This window comes from Triturus cristatus, chromosome 12 (genome assembly GCF_964204655.1).
Source record: "Triturus cristatus chromosome 12, aTriCri1.1, whole genome shotgun sequence".
Taxonomy (NCBI): domain Eukaryota; kingdom Metazoa; phylum Chordata; class Amphibia; order Caudata; family Salamandridae; genus Triturus; species Triturus cristatus.
The window spans coordinates 728,149,402-728,161,757 of NC_140595.1; the positions used below are offsets into that span (position 1 = coordinate 728,149,402).

A 12,356-nucleotide genomic window follows, 5' to 3' on the forward strand; every position below is an offset into this window, starting at 1 on the left:
GAGAAATGTTCACTCTCTAAAAGTGGCATTTCTAAAATAGTAAAGTTAAATCCAACCTCACCAGTAAGTAGGATTGTCAATAAATAAATAAAGCTACTCCTCTCCGATATGGAATTACCAAATAAAAAGTATAGGGGAATACCCAGAGCTAACCTATGAGAGGGTAGACCTCACAGTAGTGAAAAATGAAATAGACTGTTTGGTACTTACAGGACATGCGAACCACCAAAGTACATATCTTATTTTTTACTTACATAGCATCATGCACCTAGGACTACCGAGGGCCTACCTTAGGTGTAAATTATATGTAATAAAAGGGGAGTTTAAGGCTTGGCAAGTAGGCTGGGACTCCCCTGGGAGACCCCTGAGTCTATGCCCAGGACCATAACTCTGCCAGTCGAGTACTTACCTAAAAGCCGATAACTCACTTTTCTTCCATAGGCTAACATTGAGTGGTTTCACTTGGAAATTCTTCTAAGTGGTGTGGAGTTTTGGAACTTTAAAATATTCATCTAAAATCAGCCGAACAACGAATTCTGATTTATTCACCTGTTATCAGGAGAGACCTCAGTGCTGCATCTTGGAGCTCAGTACTGACCCTGAAAAGTAATTTTAACCGTACTTACCAGTAACTCGAATTTCCTTCCATGGGATATCATTGCCTGCTTTTTGCTGAAAATGTTCTAAGTGTCGATTTTTGAAACTTACAAATATTCTTTAAAAATCGTACCAACTGTGAAAACGTAATTGTTTACCTGTTTTAGATAGATGTCCCAGTACTGAGCCTAGGAGCCCAGCACTGGATTACAAAAGTAACGAGAACGTACTTTACCCGTAACTTGAATTTTCTTCCATAGGAAACCATTGACTGTTTTTCTGTGAAATTTCTTCTGTCGATTTTGCAAACATGTAAATATTCCTTAAAAATCGCCTGTATAACTTAAACGCAGTTTCTCAACTGCTTACAGGTGGTACAGTAGTGCTGGATCTAGGATCCAACACTGAGCTAGAAAAAGTAACCATAACCCCACTTACCTGCTAAGTGAATTTCCTTCCATAGGATAACATTGGTAATTTGATCAGCAAAAGTTTCTAAGTGTCAACTTTCAAAATAGCAAAATATTGCTTAAAAATCACGACAGTAACTAAAACAAATGTACTCACTTGTTTCCAAGAACTCTCCCAGGACTGAATCTAGGATCCAGTCCTGGATTTAGAAAAGTAATCCTGAAAGTAATTAATTGCATATAACTTAAAATTCCCATTGAGCTCAATGTATTATTGTGATTCAAATTGTGTTGCCTATTGCAATAAACTGTAACTATTACCTGCAAAAGTCAATTGCCTATTGCAAAGTATTTAACTAAAGCATCTCATTCTGAGAAAGTATATTTTGATACCTATTGTTGGTTCTAAAATAAAACAACAATATCTTTTTATGCAAACCAATGGCCTAGAGTTCAGTTCTTGAGTGTGTGAGACCATTTGCTGACTGAGTGTGTACAACAAATGTTTTACACTGTACTCTGATACTGCCTTACTGCTCGGCAAGCTACCACTTTAGAGAGTAAGGTTATATCTAACTGTAGCCTCTGCCAAACCTATGGGGACTTGGGAACCTGTGCACACTGTACCTATTTGGGAACAGTATATACAGAGCCACTTTCTCACAGTAGTGATAAAGTGATTAGAGTCCTAAGGCCAACATAAAGATACAGCAAAACGTGAGGTGAAAAGCAAAAAGGTTGCTGGTAGGCCACCTTAAGGATGCCAGGTCTAACAAAAACTGAACTAAGGATAACATGAGTAAAACATCAGGTTTCTCTACTGCATTTGGTGAGACAAGTGGGCCTTCTTTTATCTTCCATTCAAGCAATCTTTGACAGACCCCTTTATTATAGAGCTTTTCAAGGATTAAAGATAAGACACTTACAAAGGAGTCCCAAATACTCAGAGATGGTTGACTTCTGTAATATGGGTCGTAGACTAAAAGCAGCGCAAAAACAGAGTGCAACAGGGTCCAAAAAATTGAGTGCCACACGAGAGTTTGAATGCAAGCGTATCCTTTTACAGATCCAGAGATATACTCATGCAATTTTTGTTTTTAGGACAGAACGTGCATGATGAAAAAAACATTGTTTTTAAAAAGCGCATTGTAGAATATCAGTACTTTGATGTGGGAAAACTTCAAAACTTTCAAACAAAATATTTGCATGCAGCTTACAGTAAGTTGTTGTGGCCTAGTGGTTAAGGCGATGGGCTAGAAATCCATTGGGGTATCCCCGTGCAGGTTCGAATCCTGCCAACAACGAGAATCTTTCTATTATCGGCTACAATTTCAGAAGTTAACCTTTAGTATTTCTTCCATTTCAGTTTTATGAATAGGTGGCTTATTTTTGTGTCACTATTGCCTCTCCACATATTTGTTATAGCTACCTCTTTCATGTCTTTGCTACACCTCATTCCTTCTTTAGCACTGGTTTAAACGCTTCAAATTATTATACCATTGCTCTCTCATTCATACCTGCGCATGCACTTGAAAGTTACTTTACCAATAAAAGACGCAAAGAGAGAAATAGAACAAAAGTGCTGGCTGGATTGGCAAACACACTTCATAAAACTGCATTTTCTTTTTTATTCTCCCCCGTGTTACATGCTTAACCTCTCCATGTGTAATTTCTCTTAACCTGCTGTCCCAGGAAGAGAATTTAATCTACAGGCTCTTTCTGTGTTTTTTTCCCTAGTCTGTCTTTCCCATTTCTTAGCTGTGTAACTGTTCCTTTATGCGCTCTATTTAAACGCCATCAATCTCATTTGAGCTCCTTGCTCCCGCTTCTGTTTTCTCCACCTCTCATACTGCCAGTTCTCTCTTTCTCTGTGGTTGGTGGCTACTTTCCTGACCTTCCGAAGCCACGTGGTTCCTGCCTCTTGTTGTCAGACTTGAATTGGAAAAGGAACCATATTAACAAGCCTTTACCACTCACACACGGCGGAAGTTTATACTTTAATTCAGTGAGCTAAGAAAAGCGTGTTGTGGGTCCCCTACGAGCCATGGTGCTTGCTTCATCATGATTTGGCACCAGTCATTAGCCGCAGCTCTGCTAATGTGCCACTGAGGTCAGTTTCAATAATTACTCAAAAACATAACCATGCAGCCCACCCCTCAACTGTGTATTTATCTTGCTTTTCTGCTGTTCGTGTGATTAGCTGGGAGGAGCTCACGGCGACATCCTCCCTATAAAAGTGTAGATGGATCACTCTCTAACTCTTTCTTGCTTCTCATACAAATGGCTTGAAAGGTGCAGGGAAGATGCAGGTCTAATAGACAGAATAGAAGGTCTGTGCCAGGTGGATTTCTTTGCATTGGTGTCCCATCACAGGCCCGCAAGTGTAATGTGTGATCTTTGACTCCTGGCATTTCACAAGCAGGCGGCCAGGAAACGGTTTGAGCCTATCAACCACTGAGGAGACGCAGCCTCAGAATGAGGAATGAGGAAGCAATGAATACATCCAGCCTATCACAGGAACAGCCCTGAGTGTTCCGAATTATAAATTCTCCATGTCACCACATGTCGTTGAGCCCAAGTAGCTCGCCGTGATCGTATAGTGGTTAGTACTCTGCGTTGTGGCCGCAGCAACCTCGGTTCGAATCCAAGTCACGGCATTGTGGATGGCAATGTCACGGCAGTTGGGTGTTAATTTGACAGAATTAGCAAATGTACCAGTGTTTTTTGTAAAATGTCTATTAAAAACAGATCCTTTCAAATATTTAAACCATCTAACAACAAATGATTTAAACTCGCATCATTATAACCTGTAGCTATAATGTATTTACTTACATAAATTATCGTTCTTGAACCTATTGGGGGTGGAGGGGGAGCGGAGCTCACACCCCAGGTGCAGTTGAGTGACCTGTGTTGTGGCTCTCTAGAGGGAAGGCACACATTTTGCTGTCACCCAGCCCAATCCAGACGTGTATTGGGGCCAGGTTTCAGGCAAATAGAGCAGTAAGTGCAGAGAAATGTTCACTCTCTAAAAGTGGCATTTCTAAAATAGTAAAGTTAAATCCAACCTCACCAGTAAGTAGGATTGTCAATAAATAAATAAAGCTACTCCTCTCCGATATGGAATTACCAAATAAAAAGTATAGGGGAATACCCAGAGCTAACCTATGAGAGGGTAGACCTCACAGTAGTGAAAAATGAAATAGACTGTTTGGTACTTACAGGACATGCGAACCACCAAAGTACATATCTTATTTTTTACTTACATAGCATCATGCACCTAGGACTACCTAGGGCCTACCTTAGGTGTAAATTATATGTAATAAAAGGGGAGTTTAAGGCTTGGCAAGTAGGCTGGGACTCCCCTGGGAGACCCCTGAGTCTATGCCCAGAACCATAACTCTGCCAGTCGAGTACTTACCTAAAAGCCGATAACTCACTTTTCTTCCATAGGCTAACATTGAGTGGTTTCACTTGGAAATTCTTCTAAGTGGTGTGGAGTTTTGGAACTTTAAAATATTCATCTCAAATCAGCCGAACAACGAATTCTGATTTATTCACCTGTTATCAGGAGAGACCTCAGTGCTGCATCTTGGAGCTCAGTACTGACCCTGAAAAGTAATTTTAACCGTACTTACCAGTAACTCGAATTTCCTTCCATGGGATATCATTGCCTGCTTTTTGCTGAAAATGTTCTAAGTGTCGATTTTTGAAACTTACAAATATTCTTTAAAAATCGTACCAACTGTGAAAACGTAATTGTTTACCTGTTTTAGATAGATGTCCCAGTACTGAGCCTAGGAGCCCAGCACTGGATTACAAAAGTAACGAGAACGTACTTTACCCGTAACTTGAATTTTCTTCCATAGGAAACCATTGACTGTTTTTCTGTGAAATTTCTTCTGTCGATTTTGCAAACATGTAAATATTCCTTAAAAATCGCCTGTATAACTTAAACGCAGTTTCTCAACTGCTTACAGGTGGTACAGTAGTGCTGGATCTAGGATCCAACACTGAGCTAGAAAAAGTAACCATAACCCCACTTACCTGCTAAGTGAATTTCCTTCCATAGGATAACATTGGTAATTTGATCAGCAAAAGTTTCTAAGTGTCAACTTTCAAAATAGCAAAATATTGCTTAAAAATCACGACAGTAACTAAAACAAATGTACTCACTTGTTTCCAAGAACTGTCCCAGGACTGAATCTAGGATCCAGTCCTGGATTTAGAAAAGTAATCCTGAAAGTAATTAATTGCATATAACTTAAAATTCCCATTGAGCTCAATGTATTATTGTGATTCAAATTGTGTTGCCTATTGCAATAAACTGTAACTATTACCTGCAAAAGTCAATTGCCTATTGCAAAGTATTTAACTAAAGCATCTCATTCTGAGAAAGTATATTTTGATACCTATTGTTGGTTCTAAAATAAAACAACAATATCTTTTTTATGCAAACCAATGGCCTAGAGTTCAGTTCTTGAGTGTGTGAGACCATTTGCTGACTGAGTGTGTACAACAAATGTTTTACACTGTACTCTGATACTGCCTTACTGCTCGGCAAGCTACCACTTTAGAGAGTAAAGTTATATCTAACTGTAGCCTCTGCCAAACCTATGGGGACTTGGGAACCTGTGCACACTGTACCTATTTGGGAACAGTATATACAGAGCCACTTTCTCACAGTAGTGATAAAGTGATTAGAGTCCTAAGGCCAACATAAAGATACAGCAAAACGTGAGGTGAAAAGCAAAAAGGTTGCTGGTAGGCCACCTTAAGGATGCCAGGTCTAACAAAAACTGAACTAAGGATAACATGTGTAAAACATCAGGTTTCTCTACTGCATTTGGTGAGACAAGTGGGCCTTCTTTTATCTTCCATTCAAGCAACCTTTGACAGACCCCTTTATTATAGAGCTTTTCAAGGATTAAAGATAAGGCACTTACAAAGGAGTCCCAAATACTCAGAGATGGTTGACTTCTGTAATATGGGTCGTAGACTAAAAGCAGCGCAAAAACAGAGTGCAACAGGGTCCAAAAAAGTTGAGTGCCACACGAGAGTTTGAATGCAAGCGTATCCTTTTACAGATCCAGAGATATACTCATGCAATTTTTGTTTTTAGGACAGAACGTGCATGATGAAAAAAACATTGTTTTTAAAAAGCGCATTGTAGAATATCAGTACTTTGATGTGGGAAAACTTCAAAACTTTCAAACAAAATATTTGCATGCAGCTTACAGTAAGTTGTTGTGGCCGAGTGGTTAAGGCGATGGGCTAGAAATCCATTGGGGTATCCCCGCGCAGGTTCGAATCCTGCCAACAACGATAATCTTTCTATTATCGGCTACAATTTCAGAAGTTAACCTTTAGTATTTCTTCCATTTCAGTTTTATGAATAGGTGGCTTATTTTTGTGTCACTATTACCTCTCCACATATTTGTTATAGCTACCTCTTTCATGTCTTTGCTACACCTCATTCCTTCTTTAGCACTGGTGTAAACGCTTCAAATTATTATACCATTGCTCTCTCATTCATACCTGCGCATGCACTTGAAAGTTACTTTACCAATAAAAGACGCAAAGAGTGAAATAGAACAAAAGTGCTGGCTGGATTGGCAAACACACTTCATAAAACTGCATTTTCTTTTTTATTCTCCCCCGTGTTACATGCTTAACCTCTCCATGTGTAATTTCTCTTAACCTGCTGTCCCAGGAAGAGAATTTCATCTACAGGCTCTTTCTGTGTTTTTTTCCCTAGTCTGTCTTTCCCATTTCTTAGCTGTGTAACTGTTCCTTTATGCGCTCTATTTAAACGCCATCAATCTCATTTGAGCTCCTTGCTCCCGCTTCTGTTTTCTCCACCTCTCATACTGCCAGTTCTCTCTTTCTCTGTGGTTGGTGGCTACTTTCCTGACCTTCCGAAGCCACGTGGTTCCTGCCTCTTGTTGTCAGACTTGAATTGGAAAAGGAACCATATTAACAAGCCTTTACCACTCACACACGGCGGAAGTTTATACTTTAATTCAGTGAGCTAAGAAAAGCGTGTTGTGGGTCCCCTACGAGCCATGGTGCTTGCTTCATCATGATTTGGCACCAGTCATTAGCCGCAGCTCTGCTAATGAGCCACTGAGGTCAGTTTCAATAATTACTCAAAAACATAACCATGCAGCCCACCCCTCAACTGTGTATTTATCTTGCTTTTCTGCTGTTCGTGTGATTAGCTGGGAGGAGCTCACGGCGACATCCTCCCTATAAAAGTGTAGATGGATCACTCTCTAACTCTTTCTTGCTTCTCATACAAATGGCTTGAAAGGTGCAGGGAAGATGCAGGTCTAATAGACAGAATAGAAGGTCTGTGCCAGGTGGGTTTCTTTGCATTGGTGTCCCATCACAGGCCCGCAAGTGTAATGTGTGATCTTTGACTCCTGGCATTTCACAAGCAGGCGGCCAGGAAACGGTTTCAGCCTATCAACCACTGAGGAGACGCAGCCTCTGAATGAGGAATGAGGAAGCAATGAATACATCCAGCCTATCACAGGAACAGCCCTGAGTGTTCCGAATTATAAATTCTCCATGTCACCGTATGTCGTTGAGCCCAAGTAGCTCGCCGTGATCGTATAGTGGTTAGTACTCTGCTTTGTGGCCGCAGCAACCTCGGTTTGAATCCGAGTCACGGCATTGCGGTTGGCAATGTCACGGCAGTTGGGTGTTAATTTGACAGAATTAGCAAATGTACCAGTGGTTTTTGTAAAATGTCTAATAAAAACAGATCCTTTCAAATATTTAAACCATCTAACAACAAATGATTTAAACTCGCATGATTATAAGCTGTAGCTATAATGTATTTACTTACATAAATTATCGTTCTTGAACCTATTGGGTGTAGAGGGGGAGCGGAGCTCACCCCCCAGGTGCAGTTGAGTGACCTGTGTTGTGGCTCTCTAGCGGGAAGGCACACATTTTGCTGTCACCCAGCCCAATCCAGACGTGTATTGGGGCCAGGTTTCAGGCAAATAGAGCAGTAAGTGCAGAGAAATGTTCACTCTCTAAAAGTGGCATTTCTAAAATAGTAAAGTTAAATCCAACCTCACCAGTAAGTAGGATTGTCAATAAATAAATAAAGCTACTCCTCTCCGATATGGAATTACCAAATAAAAAGTATAGTGGAATACCCAGAGCTAACCTATGAGAGGGGTAGACCTCACAGTAGTGAAAAATAAAATAGACTGTTTGGTACTTACAGGACATGCGAACCACCAAAGTACATAGCTTATTTTTTACTTACATAGCATCATGCACCTAGGACTACCTAGGGCCTACCTTAGGTGTAAATTATATGTAATAAAAGGGGAGTTTAAGGCTTGGCAAGTAGGCTGGGACTCCCCTGGGAGACCCCTGAGTCTATGCCCAGAACCATAACTCTGCCAGTCGAGTACTTACCTAAAAGCCGATAACTCACTTTTCTTCCATAGGCTAACATTGAGTGGTTTCACTTGGAAATTCTTCTAAGTGGTGTGGAGTTTTGGAACTTTAAAATATTCATCTAAAATCAGCCGAACAACGAATTCTGATTTATTCACCTGTTATCAGGAGAGACCTCAGTGCTGCATCTTGGAGCTCAGTACTGACCCTGAAAAGTAATTTTAACCGTACTTACCAGTAACTCGAATTTCCTTCCATGGGATATCATTGCCTGCTTTTTGCTGAAAATGTTCTAAGTGTCGATTTTTGAAACTTACAAATATTCTTTAAAAATCGTACCAACTGTGAAAACGTAATTGTTTACCTGTTTTAGATAGATGTCCCAGTACTGAGCCTAGGAGCCCAGCACTGGATTACAAAAGTAACGAGAACGTACTTTACCCGTAACTTGAATTTTCTTCCATAGGAAACCATTGACTGTTTTTCTGTGAAATTTCTTCTGTCGATTTTGCAAACATGTAAATATTCCTTAAAAATCGCCTGTATAACTTAAACGCAGTTTCTCAACTGCTTACAGGTGGTACAGTAGTGCTGGATCTAGGATCCAACACTGAGCTAGAAAAAGTAACCATAACCCCACTTACCTGCTAAGTGAATTTCCTTCCATAGGATAACATTGGTAATTTGATCAGCAAAAGTTTCTAAGTGTCAACTTTTAAAATAGCAAAATATTGCTTAAAAATCACGACAGTAACTAAAACAAATGTACTCACTTGTTTCCAAGAACTGTCCCAGGACTGAATCTAGGATCCAGTCCTGGATTTAGAAAAGTAATCCTGAAAGTAATTAATTGCATATAACTTAAAATTCCCATTGAGCTCAATGTATTATTGTGATTCAAATTGTGTTGCCTATTGCAATAAACTGTAACTATTACCTGCAAAAGTCAATTGCCTATTGCAAAGTATTTAACTAAAGCATCTCATTCTGAGAAAGTATATTTTGATACCTATTGTTGGTTCTAAAATAAAACAACAATATCTTTTTTATGCAAACCAATGGCCTAGAGTTCAGTTCTTGAGTGTGTGAGACCATTTGCTGACTGAGTGTGTACAACAAATGTTTTACACTGTACTCTGATACTGCCTTACTGCTCGGCAAGCTACCACTTTAGAGAGTAAGGTTATATCTAACTGTAGCCTCTGCCAAACCTATGGGGACTTGGGAACCTGTGCACACTGTACCTATTTGGGAACAGTATATACAGAGCCACTTTCTCACAGTAGTGATAAAGTGATTAGAGTCCTAAGGCCAACATAAAGATACAGCAAAACGTGAGGTGAAAAGCAAAAAGGTTGCTGGTAGGCCACCTTAAGGATGCCAGGTCTAACAAAAACTGAACTAAGGATAACATGAGTAAAACATCAGGTTTCTCTACTGCATTTGGTGAGACAAGTGGGCCTTCTTTTATCTTCCATTCAAGCAATCTTTGACAGACCCCTTTATTATAGAGCTTTTCAAGGATTAAAGATAAGGCACTTACAAAGGAGTCCCAAATACTCAGAGATGGTTGACTTCTGTAATATGGGTAGTAGACTAAAAGCAGCGCAAAAACAGAGTGCAACAGGGTCCAAAAAATTGAGTGCCACACGAGAGTTTGAATGCAAGCGTATCCTTTTACAGATCCAGAGATATACTCATGCAATTTTTGTTTTTAGGACAGAACGTGCATGATGAAAAAAACATTGTTTTTAAAAAGCACATTGTAGAATATCAGTACTTTGATGTGGGAAAACTTCAAAACTTTCAAACAAAATATTTGCATGCAGCTTACAGTAAGTTGTTGTGGCCGAGTGGTTAAGGCGATGGGCTAGAAATCCATTGGGGTGTCCCCGCGCAGGTTCGAATCCTGCCAACAACGAGAATCTTTCTATTATCGGCTACAATTTCAGAAGTTAACCTTTAGTATTTCTTCCATTTCAGTTTTATGAATAGGTGGCTTATTTTTGTGTCACTATTGCCTCTCCACATATTTGTTATAGCTACCTCTTTCATGTCTTTGCTACACCTCATTCTTTCTTTAGCACTGGTGTAAACGCTTCAAATTATTATACCATTGCTCTCTCATTCATACCTGCGCATGCACTTGAAAGTTACTTTACCAATAAAAGACGCAAAGAGAGAAATAGAACAAAAGTGCTGGCTGGATTGGCAAACACACTTCATAAAACTGCATTTTCTTTTTTATTCTCCCCCGTGTTACATGCTTAACCTCTCCATGTGTAATTTCTCTTAACCTGCTGTCCCAGGAAGAGAATTTAATCTACAGGCTCTTTCTGTGTTTTTTTCCCTAGTCTGTCTTTCCCATTTCTTAGCTGTGTAACTGTTCCTTTATGCGCTCTATTTAAACGCCATCAATCTCATTTGAGCTCCTTGCTCCCGCTTCTGTTTTCTCCACCTCTCATACTGCCAGTTCTCTCTTTCTCTGTGGTTGGTGGCTACTTTCCTGACCTTCCGAAGCCACGTGGTTCCTGCCTCTTGTTGTCAGACTTGAATTGGAAAAGGAACCATATTAACAAGCCTTTACCACTCACACACGGCGGAAGTTTATACTTTAATTCAGTGAGCTAAGAAAAGCGTGTTGTGGGTCCCCTACGAGCCATGGTGCTTGCTTCATCATGATTTGGCACCAGTCATTAGCCGCAGCTCTGCTAATGAGCCACTGAGGTCAGTTTCAATAATTACTCAAAAACATAACCATGCAGCCCACCCCTCAACTGTGTATTTATCTTGCTTTTCTGCTGTTCGTGTGATTAGCTGGGAGGAGCTCACGGCGACATCCTCCCTATAAAAGTGTAGATGGATCACTCTCTAACTCTTTCTTGCTTCTCATACAAATGGCTTGAAAGGTGCAGGGAAGATGCAGGTCTAATAGACAGAATAGAAGGTCTGTGCCAGGTGGGTTTCTTTGCATTGGTGTCCCATCACAGGCCCGCAAGTGTAATGTGTGATCTTTGACTCCTGGCATTTCACAAGCAGGCGGCCAGGAAACGGTTTCAGCCTATCAACCACTGAGGAGACGCAGCCTCTGAATGAGGAATGAGGAAGCAATGAATAGTGTTCCGAATTATAAATTCTCCATGCCACCCTATGTTGTTGAGCCCAAGTAGCTCGCCGTGATCGTATAGTGGTTAGTACTCTGCTTTGTGGCCGCAGCAACCTCGGTTTGAATCTGAGTCACGGCATTGTGGTTGGCAATGTCACGGCAGTTGGGTGTTAATTTGACAGAATTAGCAAATGTACCAGTGGTTTTTGTAAAATGTCTATTAAAAACAGATCCTTTCAAATATTTAAACCATCTAACAACAAATGATTTAAACTCGCATCATTATAAGCTGTAGCTATAATGTATTTACTTACATAAATTATCGTTCTTGAACCAATTGGGGGTGGGGGTGGAGGGGGAGCGGAGCTCACACCCCAGGTGCAGTTGAGTGACCTGTGTTGTGGCTCTCTAGAGGGAAGGCACACATTTTGCTGTCACCCAGCCCAATCCAGACGTGTATTGGGGCCAGGTTTCAGGCAAATAGAGCAGTAAGTGCAGAGAAATGTTCACTCTCTAAAAGTGGCATTTCTAAAATAGTAAAGTTAAATCCAACCTCACCAGTAAGTAGGATTGTCAATAAATAAATAAAGCTACTCCTCTCCGATATGGAATTACCAAATAAAAAGTATAGGGGAATACCCAGAGCTAACCTATGAGAGGGTAGACCTCACAGTAGTGAAAAATGAAATAGACTGTTTGGTACTTACAGGACATGCGAACCACCAAAGTACATATCTTATTTTTTACTTACATAGCATCATGCACCTAGGACTACCTAGGGCCTACCTTAGGTGTAAATTATATGTAATAAAAGGGGAGTTTAA

The 12,356-nt window shown here is 40.2% G+C and overlaps 3 non-coding genes across 3 annotated transcripts; all 3 read left to right on the forward strand.

Moving 5' to 3' along the window:
* The first annotated feature begins 2,229 nt into the window (after positions 1-2,229).
* Positions 2,230-2,311, forward strand: TRNAS-AGA (transfer RNA serine (anticodon AGA)). Its single transcript has one exon. It is a non-coding gene; the product is annotated as a tRNA-Ser (tRNA).
* A 3,936-nt stretch (positions 2,312-6,247) lies between these two features.
* Positions 6,248-6,329, forward strand: TRNAS-AGA (transfer RNA serine (anticodon AGA)). The gene has a single exon. It is a non-coding gene; the product is annotated as a tRNA-Ser (tRNA).
* Positions 6,330-10,265: 3,936 nt separating this feature from the next.
* TRNAS-AGA (transfer RNA serine (anticodon AGA)) lies at positions 10,266-10,347 on the forward strand. Its single transcript has one exon. It is a non-coding gene; the product is annotated as a tRNA-Ser (tRNA).
* Positions 10,348-12,356: the final 2,009 nt, after the last annotated feature.